The 12,637-nt window shown below is 39.1% G+C and overlaps 1 non-coding gene across 1 annotated transcript; it reads right to left on the bottom strand.

Annotated features, from left to right (window-relative positions):
* Positions 1-3,238: 3,238 nt before the first annotated feature.
* LOC130942615 (small nucleolar RNA R71) lies at positions 3,239-3,346 on the bottom strand. The gene has a single exon (XR_009071181.1). It is a non-coding gene; the product is annotated as a small nucleolar RNA R71 (small nucleolar RNA).
* Between the last annotated feature and the right edge of the window lie 9,291 nt (positions 3,347-12,637).

Here is a 12,637-nt window from a genome sequence, read left to right as displayed (position 1 = left end):
GCGTTAAACGCCGGAACTGGCACCAAAATGGGAGTTAAACGCCCAAACTGGCATAAAAACTGGCGCTTAACTCCAAGAAGAGTCTCTGCACGAAAATGCTTCATTGCTCAGCCCAAGCACACACCAAGTGGGCCCGGAAGTGGATTTTTATGTCATTTACTCATCTATGTACACCTTAGGCTACTAGTTTTCTATAAGTAGGACCTTTTACTATTGTATTTAAATCTTCTGATCTTTGGAACCTTTTTCTTGAGATCTTTTGATCACTTTGGGAGGCTGGCCATTCGGCCATGCCTAGACCTTGTTCTTATGTATTTTCAACGGTGGAGTTTCTACACACCATAGATTAAGGTGTGGAGCTCTGCTGTACCTCGAGTATTAATGCAATTACTATTGTTCTTCTATTCAATTCCGCTTGTTCTTTGTCCAAGATATCACTTGTTCTTCAACTTGATGAATGTGATGATCCGTGACACTCATCATCATTCTCACCCATGAACGTGTGACTGACAACCACCTCCGTTCTACCTTAGATTGGGTGAATATCTCTTGGATTCCTGATACACGATGCATGGTTGATCGCCTGACAACCGAGTGCTCGCCTGACAAACGAGCCAGCCATTCCGTGAGATCAGAGTCTTCGTGGTATAGGCAAGAACTGATGGCGGCATTCAAGAGAATCCGGAAGGTCTAACCTTGTCTGTGGTATTCTGAGTAGGATTCAATGATTGAATGACTGTGACGTGCTTCAAACTCCTAGCAGGCGGGGCGTTAGTGACAGACGCAAAAGAATCACTGGATTCTATTCCGACCTGACCGAGAACCGACAGATGGATAGCCGTGCCGTGACAGAGTGCGTTGAAAATTTCCACTGAGAGGATGGGAGGCAGCCACTGACAACGGTGAAACCCTTGCATAAGCTTGCCATGGAAAGGAGTAAGAAGGATTGGATGAAGACAGTAGGAAAGCAGAGAGACGGAAGGGAAGGCATCTTCATACGCTTATCTGAAGCTCTCACCAATGATATACATAAGTATCTCTATCTTTATCTTTATGTTTCATTCATCATCTATACCCATTTGAGTCTGCCTGACTAAGATTTACAAGGTGACCATAGCTTGCTTCATACCAACAATCTCCGTGGGATCGACCCTTACTCGCGTAAGGTTTATTACTTGGATGACCCAGTGCACTTGCTGGTTAGTTGTGCGAAGTTGTAGTGATCACGATTTCGCGCACCAAGTTTTTGGCGCCGTTGCCGGGGATTGTTTCGAGTATGGACAACTGACGGTTCATCTTGTTGCTTAGATTAGGTATTTTTCTTCAGAGTTCTTAAGAATGAATTCTAGAGTTTCATGATGATCTGCTGAAATCTGGCTGGCTGTGAAGCCATGTCTAATCTTATTGGACCGAGGTTTCAACTGATCATCACAAGAGCTTGTTGATCTCTATCAATCTTGCTATTGGAGCAATGATCTGCTAAGGCTTGGCTGGCCATTGGCCATGTCTAGTGTTTTGGACCGGAGCTTTCTTTGAAAGCTTGGCTGGCTGTGAAGCCATGTCTAATTCTTGGACCGGAGTCTTAGACTAGCATTGCAATGATTCCTGGAATCCAAACTGAGAATTCTGAAACCTTTATTTTCTTTTTTCATATAATTTTCGAAAAAAAAAGCACAAAAAAATTACAAAACCATAAAAACCAAAAAAATATTTTATGTTTCTTGTTTGAGTCTAGTGTCTAATTTTAAGTTTGGTGTCTTGCATGCATTGTTTATTTGATCTTGGTTCTATTTTCAAGTCAATAGTACAGGGAACTGAAGATTCAGAACATGCAACAGAGGAATTACACAGAAAAAGCTGGGCGTTCAAAACGCCCAGTGAAGAAGGACAGACTGGCGTTTAAACGCCAGCCAGGGTGCCTGGTTGGGCGTTTAACGCCCAAAAAGGTAGTGCATTGGGCGTTAAACGCCAGAATGTGCACCATTCTGGGCGTTTAACGCCAGGATGGCACTAGGGGGAGGATTTTGTTTTCAAAATCAATTTTTTTCAAGTTTTCAAAGTTTTTCAAAATCAAATCTTTTTCAAATCATATCTTTTCAATCAAATGTTTTCAAAATCAATTTCTTTCCTTTTTCAAAGATACTTGCTAACAATTAATGATTTGATTGAACATTTCAAGTTTGTTGCCTTTTCTGTTGAGAAAGGTTTAAATGTTTGAATCATATCTTTTCTTGTTAGGCAAGTCATCAATTTTTAAAAATCAAATCTTTTTAAAATTGTTTTCAAATCAAATCTTTTCAATCATATCTTTTTAAAACCATAACTTTTCAATCAAATCTTTTTAATCACATCTTTTTCAAAATAGTTTTCAATCATATCTTTTTGATTTCTAATTTCAAAATCTTTTTCAAAAATCACTTGATTTCTTTTCCACTTTTAGTTTTCGAAAATTATCAATCAATTTTTCAAAATGTTTTTAAAATTTTTTAATTAATTTTCGAAAATTCTCTTCCCCTCTTCTCACATCCTTCAATTTATGGAGTACCACTCCTTCTCAATGCACAATTCGAACTCTACCCCACTAAGTTCGAATTCTCTACTTCTTCCTTCTAATTTTCTTTTCCTCTGACACCTCAAGGAATCTCTATACTGTGACATAGAGGATTCCATATTTTCTTGTTCTCTTCTCTTTCATATGAGCAGGAGCAGAGACAAAGGCATTCTTGTTGAAGCTGACCCTGAACCTGAGAGGACCTTGAAGCGAAAACTAAGAGAAGCTAAGGCACAACTCTCTGTAGAGGACCTAGCAGAATTCTTCAAAGAAGAAGAACCCATGGCAGCCGAAAACAACAACAATGCCAACAATGCAAGGAAGGTGCTGGGTGACTTTACTGCACCTACTCCCGACTTCTATGGGAGAAGCATCTCTATCCCTGCCATTGGAGCAAACAACTTTGAGCTTAAGCCTCAATTAGTTTCTCTAATGCAACAGAATTGCAAGTTCCATGGACTTCCATTGGAAGATCCTCATCAGTTCTTAGCTGAATTCTTGCAAATCTGTGACACTGTTAAGACTAATGGGGTTGACCCTGAGGTCTACAGACTTATGCTATTCCCTTTTGCTGTAAGAGACAGAGCTAGGATATGGTTGGACTCACAACCTAAAGAGAGCCTGGACTCTTGGGAAAAGCTAGTCAATGCCTTCTTGGCAAAGTTCTTTCCACCTCAAAAATTGAGTAAGCTTAGAGTGGAAGTCCAAACCTTCAGACAGAAGGATGGAGAATCCCTCTATGAAGCTTGGGAAAGATACAAACAACTGATCAGAAAGTGTCCATCTGATATGCTTTCTGAATGGAGCATCATAGGTATTTTCTATGATGGTCTCTCTGAACTATCCAAGATGTCTTTGGATAGCTCTGCTGGAGGATCTCTTCATCTGAAGAAGACGCCTACAGAAGCTCAAGAGCTAATTGAAATGGTTGCAAATAACCAATTCATGTACACTTCTGAAAGGAATCCTGTGAACAATGGGACAAATCAGAAGAGAGGAGTTCTTGAGATTGATACTCTGAACGCCATATTGGCTCAGAACAAAATATTGACTCAGCAAGTCAATCTGATTTCTCAAAGTCTGTCTGGAATGCAAAATGCACCAAGCAGTACTAAGGATGCTTCATCTGAAGAAGAAGCCTATGATCCTGAGAACCCTTCAATGGAATAGGTGAATTACCTAGGAGAACCCTATGGAAACACCTATAATTCTTCATGGAGAAATCACCCAAATTTCTCATGGAAGAATCAAGAGAGGCCTCAACAAGGTTTCAACAACAATAATGGTGGAAGAAACAGGTTTAGCAATGGCAAGCCTTTTCCATCATCTTCTCAGCAACAGACAGAGAATTCTAAGCAGAACCCCTCTGACTTAGCAACCATGGTCTCTGATCTAATCAAAACCACTCAAAGTTTCATGACTGAAACAAGATCCTCCATTAGGAATTTGGAGGCACAAGTGGGACAGCTGAGCAAGAAAGTTACTGAACTCCCTCCAAGTACTCTTCCAAGCAACACAGAAGAAAATCCAAAAGGAGAGTGCAAGGCCATCAACATGGCCGAATTTGGAGAGGAAGGAGAGAAAGTGAACGCCACTGAGATGGCCGAATTTGGAGAGGAAGGAGAGAAAGTGAACGCCACTGAGGAAGACCTCAGTGGGCATGCACGGACCTCCACTGAGTTCCCCAATGAGGAACTATGGGAATCTGAGGCTCAAAATGAGACCATAGAGATTCCATTGGACTTACTTCTGCCCTTCATGAGCTCTGATGAGTATTCTTCCTCTGAAGAGGATGAGTATGTCACTGAAGAGCTAGTTGCCAAATACCTTGGAGCAATCATGAAGCTAAATGACAAGTTATTTGGAAATGAGACTTGGGAGAATGAACCTCCTTTGCTCACCAAAGAACTGGATGACTTGTCTAGGCAGAAATTACCTCAAAAGAGACAAGATCCTGGGAAGTTTTCAATACCTTGTACCATAGGCACCATGACCTTCAAGAAGGCTCTGTGTGACTTAGGGTCAAGTGTAAACCTCATGCCTCTCTCTATAATGGAGAAGCTAGGGATCTTTGAGGTGAAAGCTACAAGAATCTCATTAGAGATGTGATGAGCGGATATTTTATACGCTTTTTGGGGGTAATTTCATGTAGATTTTAGTATGTTTTAATTAGTTTTTAATAGAATTTTATTAGTTTTTAAGCAAAAATCATATTTCTGGACTTTACTATGAGTGTGTGTATTTTTCTGTGATTTCAGGTATTTTCTGACTGAAATTGAGCAAGCTGAGCAGAAATCTGACTTAGGCTGAAAAAGGACTGCTGATGCTGTTGGATCCTGACCTCCCTGCACTCGAAATGGATTTTCTGGAGCTACAGGAGTCCAATTGGCGCGCTCTCAACGGCGTTGGAAAGTAGACATCCAGGGCTTTCCAGCAATATATATAGTCCATACTTTGCGCGAAGATAGACGACGTAACTTGGCGTTGAACGCCAAGTACACGCTGCTGTTTGGAGTTAAACGCCAGAAAAACGTCACGATCCGGAGTTGAACGCCCAAAACACGTCATAACTTGGAGTTCAACTCCAAGAAAAGCCTCAACTCGTGGATAGCTTTAGTCTCAGCCCCAGCACACACCAAGTGGGCCCCAGAAGTGGATTTCTGCACCAATTATCTTAGTTTACTCATTTTCTGTAAACCTAGGTTACTAGTTTACTATTTAAACAACTTTTAAAGACTTATTTTGTACCTCATGACATTTTCAGATCTGAATTACATACTGTTTGACGGCATGAGTCTCTAAACTCCATTGTTGGGGGTGAGGAGCTCTGCAGCGTCTCGATGAATTAATACAATTCCTTTATTTTCCATTCAAACACGCTTGTTCTTATCTAAGATGTTCATTCGCGCTTAATTATGGAGAAGGTGATGATCCATGACACTCATCACCTTCCCCAACCCATGAACGTGTGCCTGACAACCACCTCCGTTCTACATCAGACTGAATGAGTATCTCTTAGATTCATTACGCAGAATCTTCGTGGTATAAGCCGGATTGATGGCGGCATTCATGAGAATCCGGAAAGTCTAAACCTTGTCTGTGGTATTCCGAGTAGGATTCTGGGATTGAATGACTGTGACGAGCTTCAAACTCCTGAAGGCTGGGCGTTAGTGACAGACGCAAAAGAATCAATGGAATCTATTCCAACCCGATTGAGAACCGACAGATGATTAGCCGTGCTGTGACAGAGCATAGGAACGTTTTCACTGAGAGGATGGGAGGTAGCCATTGACAACGGTGACACCCTACATAGAGCTTGCCATGGAAGGGACTTTTCGTGTGTTGAAGGATTTTAAGGAAGAGTTGAAGTTCGAAGGACAAAGCATCTCCAAAACTCCAACATATTTCTCATTACTGCAAAACAAGTAACGCTATTATTCTCTTTTATTTTTATAATCAAATCTAGTAATTTCACTTATAATCCTATTGGCCTCCTGACTAAGAATAATAAAATAAATATAGCTTGCTTCAAACCAATAATCTCCGTGGAATCGACCCTTACTCACGTAAGGTATTACTTGGACGTTGGCTTAGTGAAGTCACCAAGCATTCTCCTTGCATCATTATTATTATTTTCGGCCATCACCTCTTGTGCTAATGTTTCTGAAAGGTTGTTTCTCTTAAAGATGTTTTTGGATTGTTGTAATTTAGCTTCTCTTAATCTTCTCTTCAGAGTCCTTTCAGGTTCTGGATCAATTTCAACAAGAGTGCCTTTATCCTTGTTCCTGCTCATATGAAAGAGGAGAAAACAAGAAAAGAAAAAGGAATCCTCTATGTCACAGTATAGAGATTCCTTTATGTTAGTAGAAAAAGAAGGGGGGTTAGAAGAAGAATGAATTCGGTTTTATGGATGAAGAGAGGTGAAGAGAAGTGTTAGTAATTAAATAAATAAATAGAATAAGAAAAGAGAAGAGGAATTTCGAAAATAATTTTTGAAAAGGAGTTAGTGATTTTCGAAAATTAGAGATAAAATGTAATTAAAATTAAAACATGGAACAATTAATTAATTAAAAAGAATTTTTGAAAAAGAGGGAGATATTTTCGAAAATTAGAGAGGGAAAAGTAGTTAGGTGGTTTTGAAAAAGATAAGAAACAAACAAAAAGTTAGTTAGTTGATTGAAAAAGATTTGAAATCAAGTTTGAAAAAGATAAGAAGATAGTAAGTTAGATAAGATATTTTGAAATCAAATTTTGAAAAAGATAAAAATTTTTGAAAAAGATCAAATAAAAGATAAAAGATTTAATTTAAAAATAATTTGAAATTAATTACTTCACTAACAAGAAACTACAAGATAAGATTCTAGAACTTAAAGATTGAACCTTTCTTAACAAGAAAGTAACAAACTTCAAATTTTTGAACCAATCACATTAATTATTAGTGAATTTTCGAAATTACATATAAAGATAAGAAAAGATTTTGAAAATAATTTGAAAAAGATTTTTGAAATTTTCGAAAAAATAGAAAAAATTGAAAAAGATATGATTTTTGAAAAAGATTTTGAAAAGATAAGATTTTTAAAATTGAAATTTTGACTTGACTTGTAAGAAACAACTAATTTTGAAAATTTTTGACCAGTCAACCCAAAATTTCGAAATTTTGGAGGGAAATAAGGAAAAGATATTTTTTTGATTTTTGAATTTTTAAAGAAAACACAAAAATGACCCAAAACATGAAAATTTTGGATCAAGACACAAGATGCATGCAAGAATGCTATGAATGTCAAGATGAACACCAAGAACACTTGAAGATCATGATGAACATCAAGAACACATTTTGAAAAATTTTTGATGCAAAGAAATATGCAAGACACCAAACTTAGAAATTTTTTTAATGCATGAAAATATGAATGCAAAAATGCACATGAAAAACAAGAAACAACAAAAACAAAAATCATCAAGATCAAACAAGAGCACTTATCAAGAACAACTTGAAGATCATGAAGAACACTATGAATGCATGAAATTTTCGAAAAAATGCAAGAAAAATTTTAAAAGCATGCAATTGACACCAAACTTAAAAATTAACACAAGATTCAAACAAGAACACAAAATATTTTTGATTTTTATGATTTTCTAATTTTTTTTTATTTTTATTTAATATTTTCGAAAATAAAATTTTGAAAAACGAAAAATAAAAAGAAAATTTTTGAAAAAGTTTTTGAAAAGAAAAGTACCTAATCTGAGCAACAAGATGAACCGTCAGTTGTCCATACTCGAACAATCCCCGGCAACGGCGCCAAAAACTTGGTCGACGAAATTGTGATCACTGTTCTTTGATCTGATTCATTGTAATTGGATTTATTCAATAATTGTCCTTATTTGAAGTCACAACTCCGTTCAACTAACCAGCAAGTGTACTGGGTCGTCCAAGTAATAACCTTACGTGAGTAAGGGTCGAATCCACAGAGATTGTTGGTATGAAGCAAGCTATGGTCACCTTGCAGATCTCAGTTAGGGAGATTAAAATTGGATTATGGGTTTAAATAAAATAGAAAGAAGTTAATTAAAAAGGGATAGAAATACTTATGTAGATTCATAGGTGGGAATTTCAGATAAGCGGAATGGAGATGCTGTAGAGCTCTCGGACGCCTGCCTTCCTACTGCTTCTACTCAATCCTTCTTACTCCTTTCCATGGCAAGCTTTGTATAGGGGTTCACCATCAGCTGTGGCTACTTTCAATCCTCACGGGGAAATATCCTATGCAGCTGTCACTCGCATAGCTAACCAGTCTGGAGGCATCACCCATGGTTGATAGCTACATCCCATCCTCGCAGTGAAAGCTAATGCTCACGCACTCTGTCACAGTACGGCCAATCACCGGTTGGTTCCCTCCCCTACTGGAATAGAATCCCTCTTTTGCGTTTGTCACTAACGCCCAGCAGGTTACAGGTTTGAAGCACGTCACAGTCATTCATGAACGGAATCCTACTCGGAATACCACAGACAAGGTGAGACTTTCCGGATTCCCAGGATCCTACTCGGAACACCACAGACAAGGTTGGACTTTCCGGATCCAGACAAATGCCGCCATCTATCTAGCTTATACCACGAAGATTCTGTTGGGGAATCTAAGAGATACACATTCAAGCTTGTGTTGCATGTAGAACGGAAGTGGTTGTCAATCACGCGCGTTAATCAGTGAGAATGATGATGAGGGTTATTAACTCATCATCATTCATCATATTCTTGAGTACGAATGAATATCTTGGAATAAGAATAAGATAGAGAATTGAATAAAAGAAAATAGAACTTCATTAATCTTTGAGGTACAGCAGAGCTCCGCACCCTTAATCTATGGTGTGCAGAAACTCCACCGTCGAAAATACATAAGTAAAAGAAGGTTCAGGCATGGCCGAATGGCCAGCCCTCTCCCTGATCAAGTGACCGAATGAATAAAGAGTTTAAAGTGGTCAAAAGATGTCTAATACAATAGATAAATGTCCTATATATACTAGACTAGCTACTAGGGTTTACATGAGTAAGTAATTGATGCATAAATCCACTTCCGGGGCCCACTTGGTGTGTTCTTGGGCTAAGCTTGATCTCTCCACGAGCTGAGGCTTCTCTTGGAGTTGAATTTCGAGTTATGATGTGCTTTGGGCGTTCAACTCCAGATTATGACGTTTTTCTGGCGTTTAACTCCAGAAAGGAGCGTGTACTTGGCGTTCAACGCCAAGTTGCGTCGTCATTCTTCGAATAAAGTATGGACTATTATATATTGCTGGAAAGCCCTGGATGTCTACTTTCCAACGCCGTTGAGAGCGCGCCATTTAGAGTTCTGTAGCTCCAGAAAATCCATTTCGAGTGCAGGGAGGTCAGAATCCAACAGCATCAGCAGTCCTTTTTGTCAGCCTTTTTCAGAGTTTTGCTCAAATCCCTCAATTTCAGTCAGAATTTACCTGAAATCACAGAAAAACACACAAACTCATAGTAAAGTCCAGAAATGTGAACTTAACATAAAAACTAATGAAAACATCCCTAAAAGTAGCTCAAACTTACTAAAAACTATATAAAAACAATGCCAAAAAGCGTATAAAATATCTGCTCATCACAACACCAAACTTAAATTGTTGCTTGTCCCCAAGCAACTGAAAATCAAATAGGATAAAAAGAAGAGAATATACTATAAAGTCCAAAATATCAATGAATATTAATTTAATTACATGAGCGGGACTTGTAGCTTTTTGTTTCTGAACAGTTTTGGCATCTCACTTTTTCCTTTGAAATTCAGAGTGATTGGCATCTCTAGGAACTTAGAATTTTGGATAGTGTTATTGACTCTCTTAGTTAAGCATGTTGATTCTTGAACACAGTTACTTATGAGTCTTGGCTGTGGCCCTAAGCACTTTGTCTTCCAGTATTACCACCGGATACACAAATGCCACAGACACATAACTGGGTGAACCTTTTGAGATTGTGACTTAGCTTTGCTAAAGTCCCCAGTTAGTGGTGTCCAGAGCTCTTAAGCACACTCTTTTGCCTTGGATCACGACTTTAACCACTCAGTCTCAAGCTTTTCACTTGGACCTTCATGACACAAGCACATGGTTAGGGACAGCTTGGTTTAGCCGCTTAGGCCTGGATTTAATTTCCTTGGGCCCTCCTATCCATTGATGCTCAAAGCCTTGGATCCTTTTTACCCTTGCCTTTTGGTTTTAAGGGTTATTGGCTTTTTCTACTGCTTCTTCTTTTTCTATATACTCTTTTTAGATCCCCCTTTTTTTTTTCACTGCTTTTTCTTGCTTCAAGAATCAATTTCATGATGTTTTTCAGATTATCAATAACATTTCTCTTTGTTCATCATTCTTTCAAGAGCCAACAATTTTAACACTCATAAACAACAATATCCAAAGACATATGCACTGTTCATTCATTCATTCAGAAAACAAAAGCATTGTCACCACATCAATATAATTAAACTAAATTCAATAATAATTTCGAAAATTATGTACTTCTTGTTCTTTTGAATTAAAACATTTTTCTTTTAAGAGAGGAGAAGGACTAATGGATTTTATTCATAGCTTTAAGGCATGGTTACATACTAATGATCATGAAATAAAGACACAAAACATGGATAAACACAATAATTAAAAACCGAAAACAGAAAGAAAATAAAGAACAAGGAATGAATCCACCTCTAGTGGCGTCTTCTTCTTGAAGGACCAATGATGTTCTTCAACTCTTCTATGTCCCTTCCTTGCCTTTGTTGCTCCTCCCTTATTGCTCTTTGATCTTCTCTTATTTCTTGGAGAGTGAGGGCGTGTTCATGGTGTTCCACCCTTAGTTGTTCCACATTATGGCTCAAATCTTCCAAGGAGGTATTAAGTTGCTCCCAATAGTTGTTGGGAGGAAAGTGCATTTGAGGCATTTGTTGATGGTGAACCTCCTCTTGTTCTCCTTGAGGGCCGTGAGGAACTTCCCTTGTTTGCTCCATCTTTTTCTTGGTGATGGGCTTGTCTTCTTCAATGGAGACATCTCCATCTATGATAACTCCGGCTGAATAACATAGATGGCATATGAGGTGAGGGAAGGCTAGCCGTGCCATGTATGAAGGCTTGTCAGCTATTTTGTAGAGTTTATTGGATATGACTTCATGAACCTCTACTTTCTCTCCAATCATGATGCTATGAATCATGATGGCCCGATCCACAGTAACTTCAGATCGGTTGCTTGTAGGAATGATGGATCTTTGGATGAATTCCAACCATCCTCTAGCTACAGGCTTGAGGTCCAGTCTTCTTAGTTGGACTGGATTACCTTTGGAGTCAACTCTCCATTGGGCGCCTTCCACACAAATGTCCATTAGGACTTGGTCCAACCTTTGATCAAAGTTGACCCTTCTAGTGTAGGGGTGTTCATCACCTTGCATCATAGGTAAATGAAACGCCAACCTCACATTTTCCGGACTAAAATCCAAGTATTTCCCCCTAACCATTGTGATATAATTCTTTGGATTCGGGTTCATACTTTGATCATGGTTCCTAGTGATCCATGCATTGGCATAGAACTCTTGAACCATTAAAATTCCAACTTGTTGTATGGGGTTGGCTATGACTTCCCAACCTCTTCTTTGAATTTCAAGTCGGATTTCCGGATACTCATTCTTCTTGAGTTTGAAAGGGACCTCATGGATCACTTTCTTCTTTGCCACAACATCATAGAAGTGGTCTTGGTGGCTCTTGGAGATGAATCTCTCCTTCTCCCATGACTCGAAAGTGGAAGCTTTTGCCTTCCCTTTTCCTTTTCTTGAGGAAACTCCGGCCTTGGGTGCCATTGATGGTGAATGAAAAATAAAAAGCTTAGGCTTTTTACCACACCAAACTTAAAGTTTGCTCGCCCTCGAGCAAAAAAAGAAAAGAAGAGTAGAAGAAGAAGAAGAGAATAGTGGAAGAGAAGGAGAAGAGTGGTTTCGGCTATATGGGAGAGGAAGGTGTTTGTGTTGTGTGAAAATGATGAAGAATGGAGGGGTATTTATAGTGAGGGGGGAGGGTATAGGTTCGGCCAATTTGGGTGGGGATGGGTGGGAAATTGAATTTGAAAGTAGTGGGGGTAGGTGGGGTGTATGGGAAAAAGGAGGTTGATGTGAATGGTGAATGGGGTAATTGGGAAGAGGAATTGAGGTGATTGATGAAGGGTGTTGGGAGGTGTGATATTGAGAATGAGATTTGGATTAGAAGAGTGTGATTAGGATTAAAAGAAATGTGGTAGGTGGGGATCCTGTGGGGTCCACAGATCCTGTAGTGGGGATCCTGTGGGGTCCACAGATCCTGAGGTGAAAACAAATACCATTCCTTCACCATATAGGCATGTAACATGCCTTCATGCATCATTCTGGCATTTAAACGCCCATTGATGCACGTTCTGGGCGTTAAACGCCCATGTTATGCATGTTTCTGGCGTTGAACGCCAGTTTCATGCTTGTTTCTGGCGTTCAGCGCCAGATTTTCCTCTGTGTGCGCAACCTGGCGTTAAACGCCAGGTTGTTGCTTGTTTTGGGCGTTCAGCGCCAGAATGGTGCTCTGTTC

The sequence above is a fragment of the Arachis stenosperma genome, chromosome 7 (genome assembly GCF_014773155.1).
Source record: "Arachis stenosperma cultivar V10309 chromosome 7, arast.V10309.gnm1.PFL2, whole genome shotgun sequence".
Taxonomy (NCBI): Eukaryota; Viridiplantae; Streptophyta; class Magnoliopsida; order Fabales; family Fabaceae; genus Arachis; species Arachis stenosperma.
Note: the sequence above shows the minus strand (reverse complement) of the source record. Positions and strands in the feature narration are given on the sequence as shown.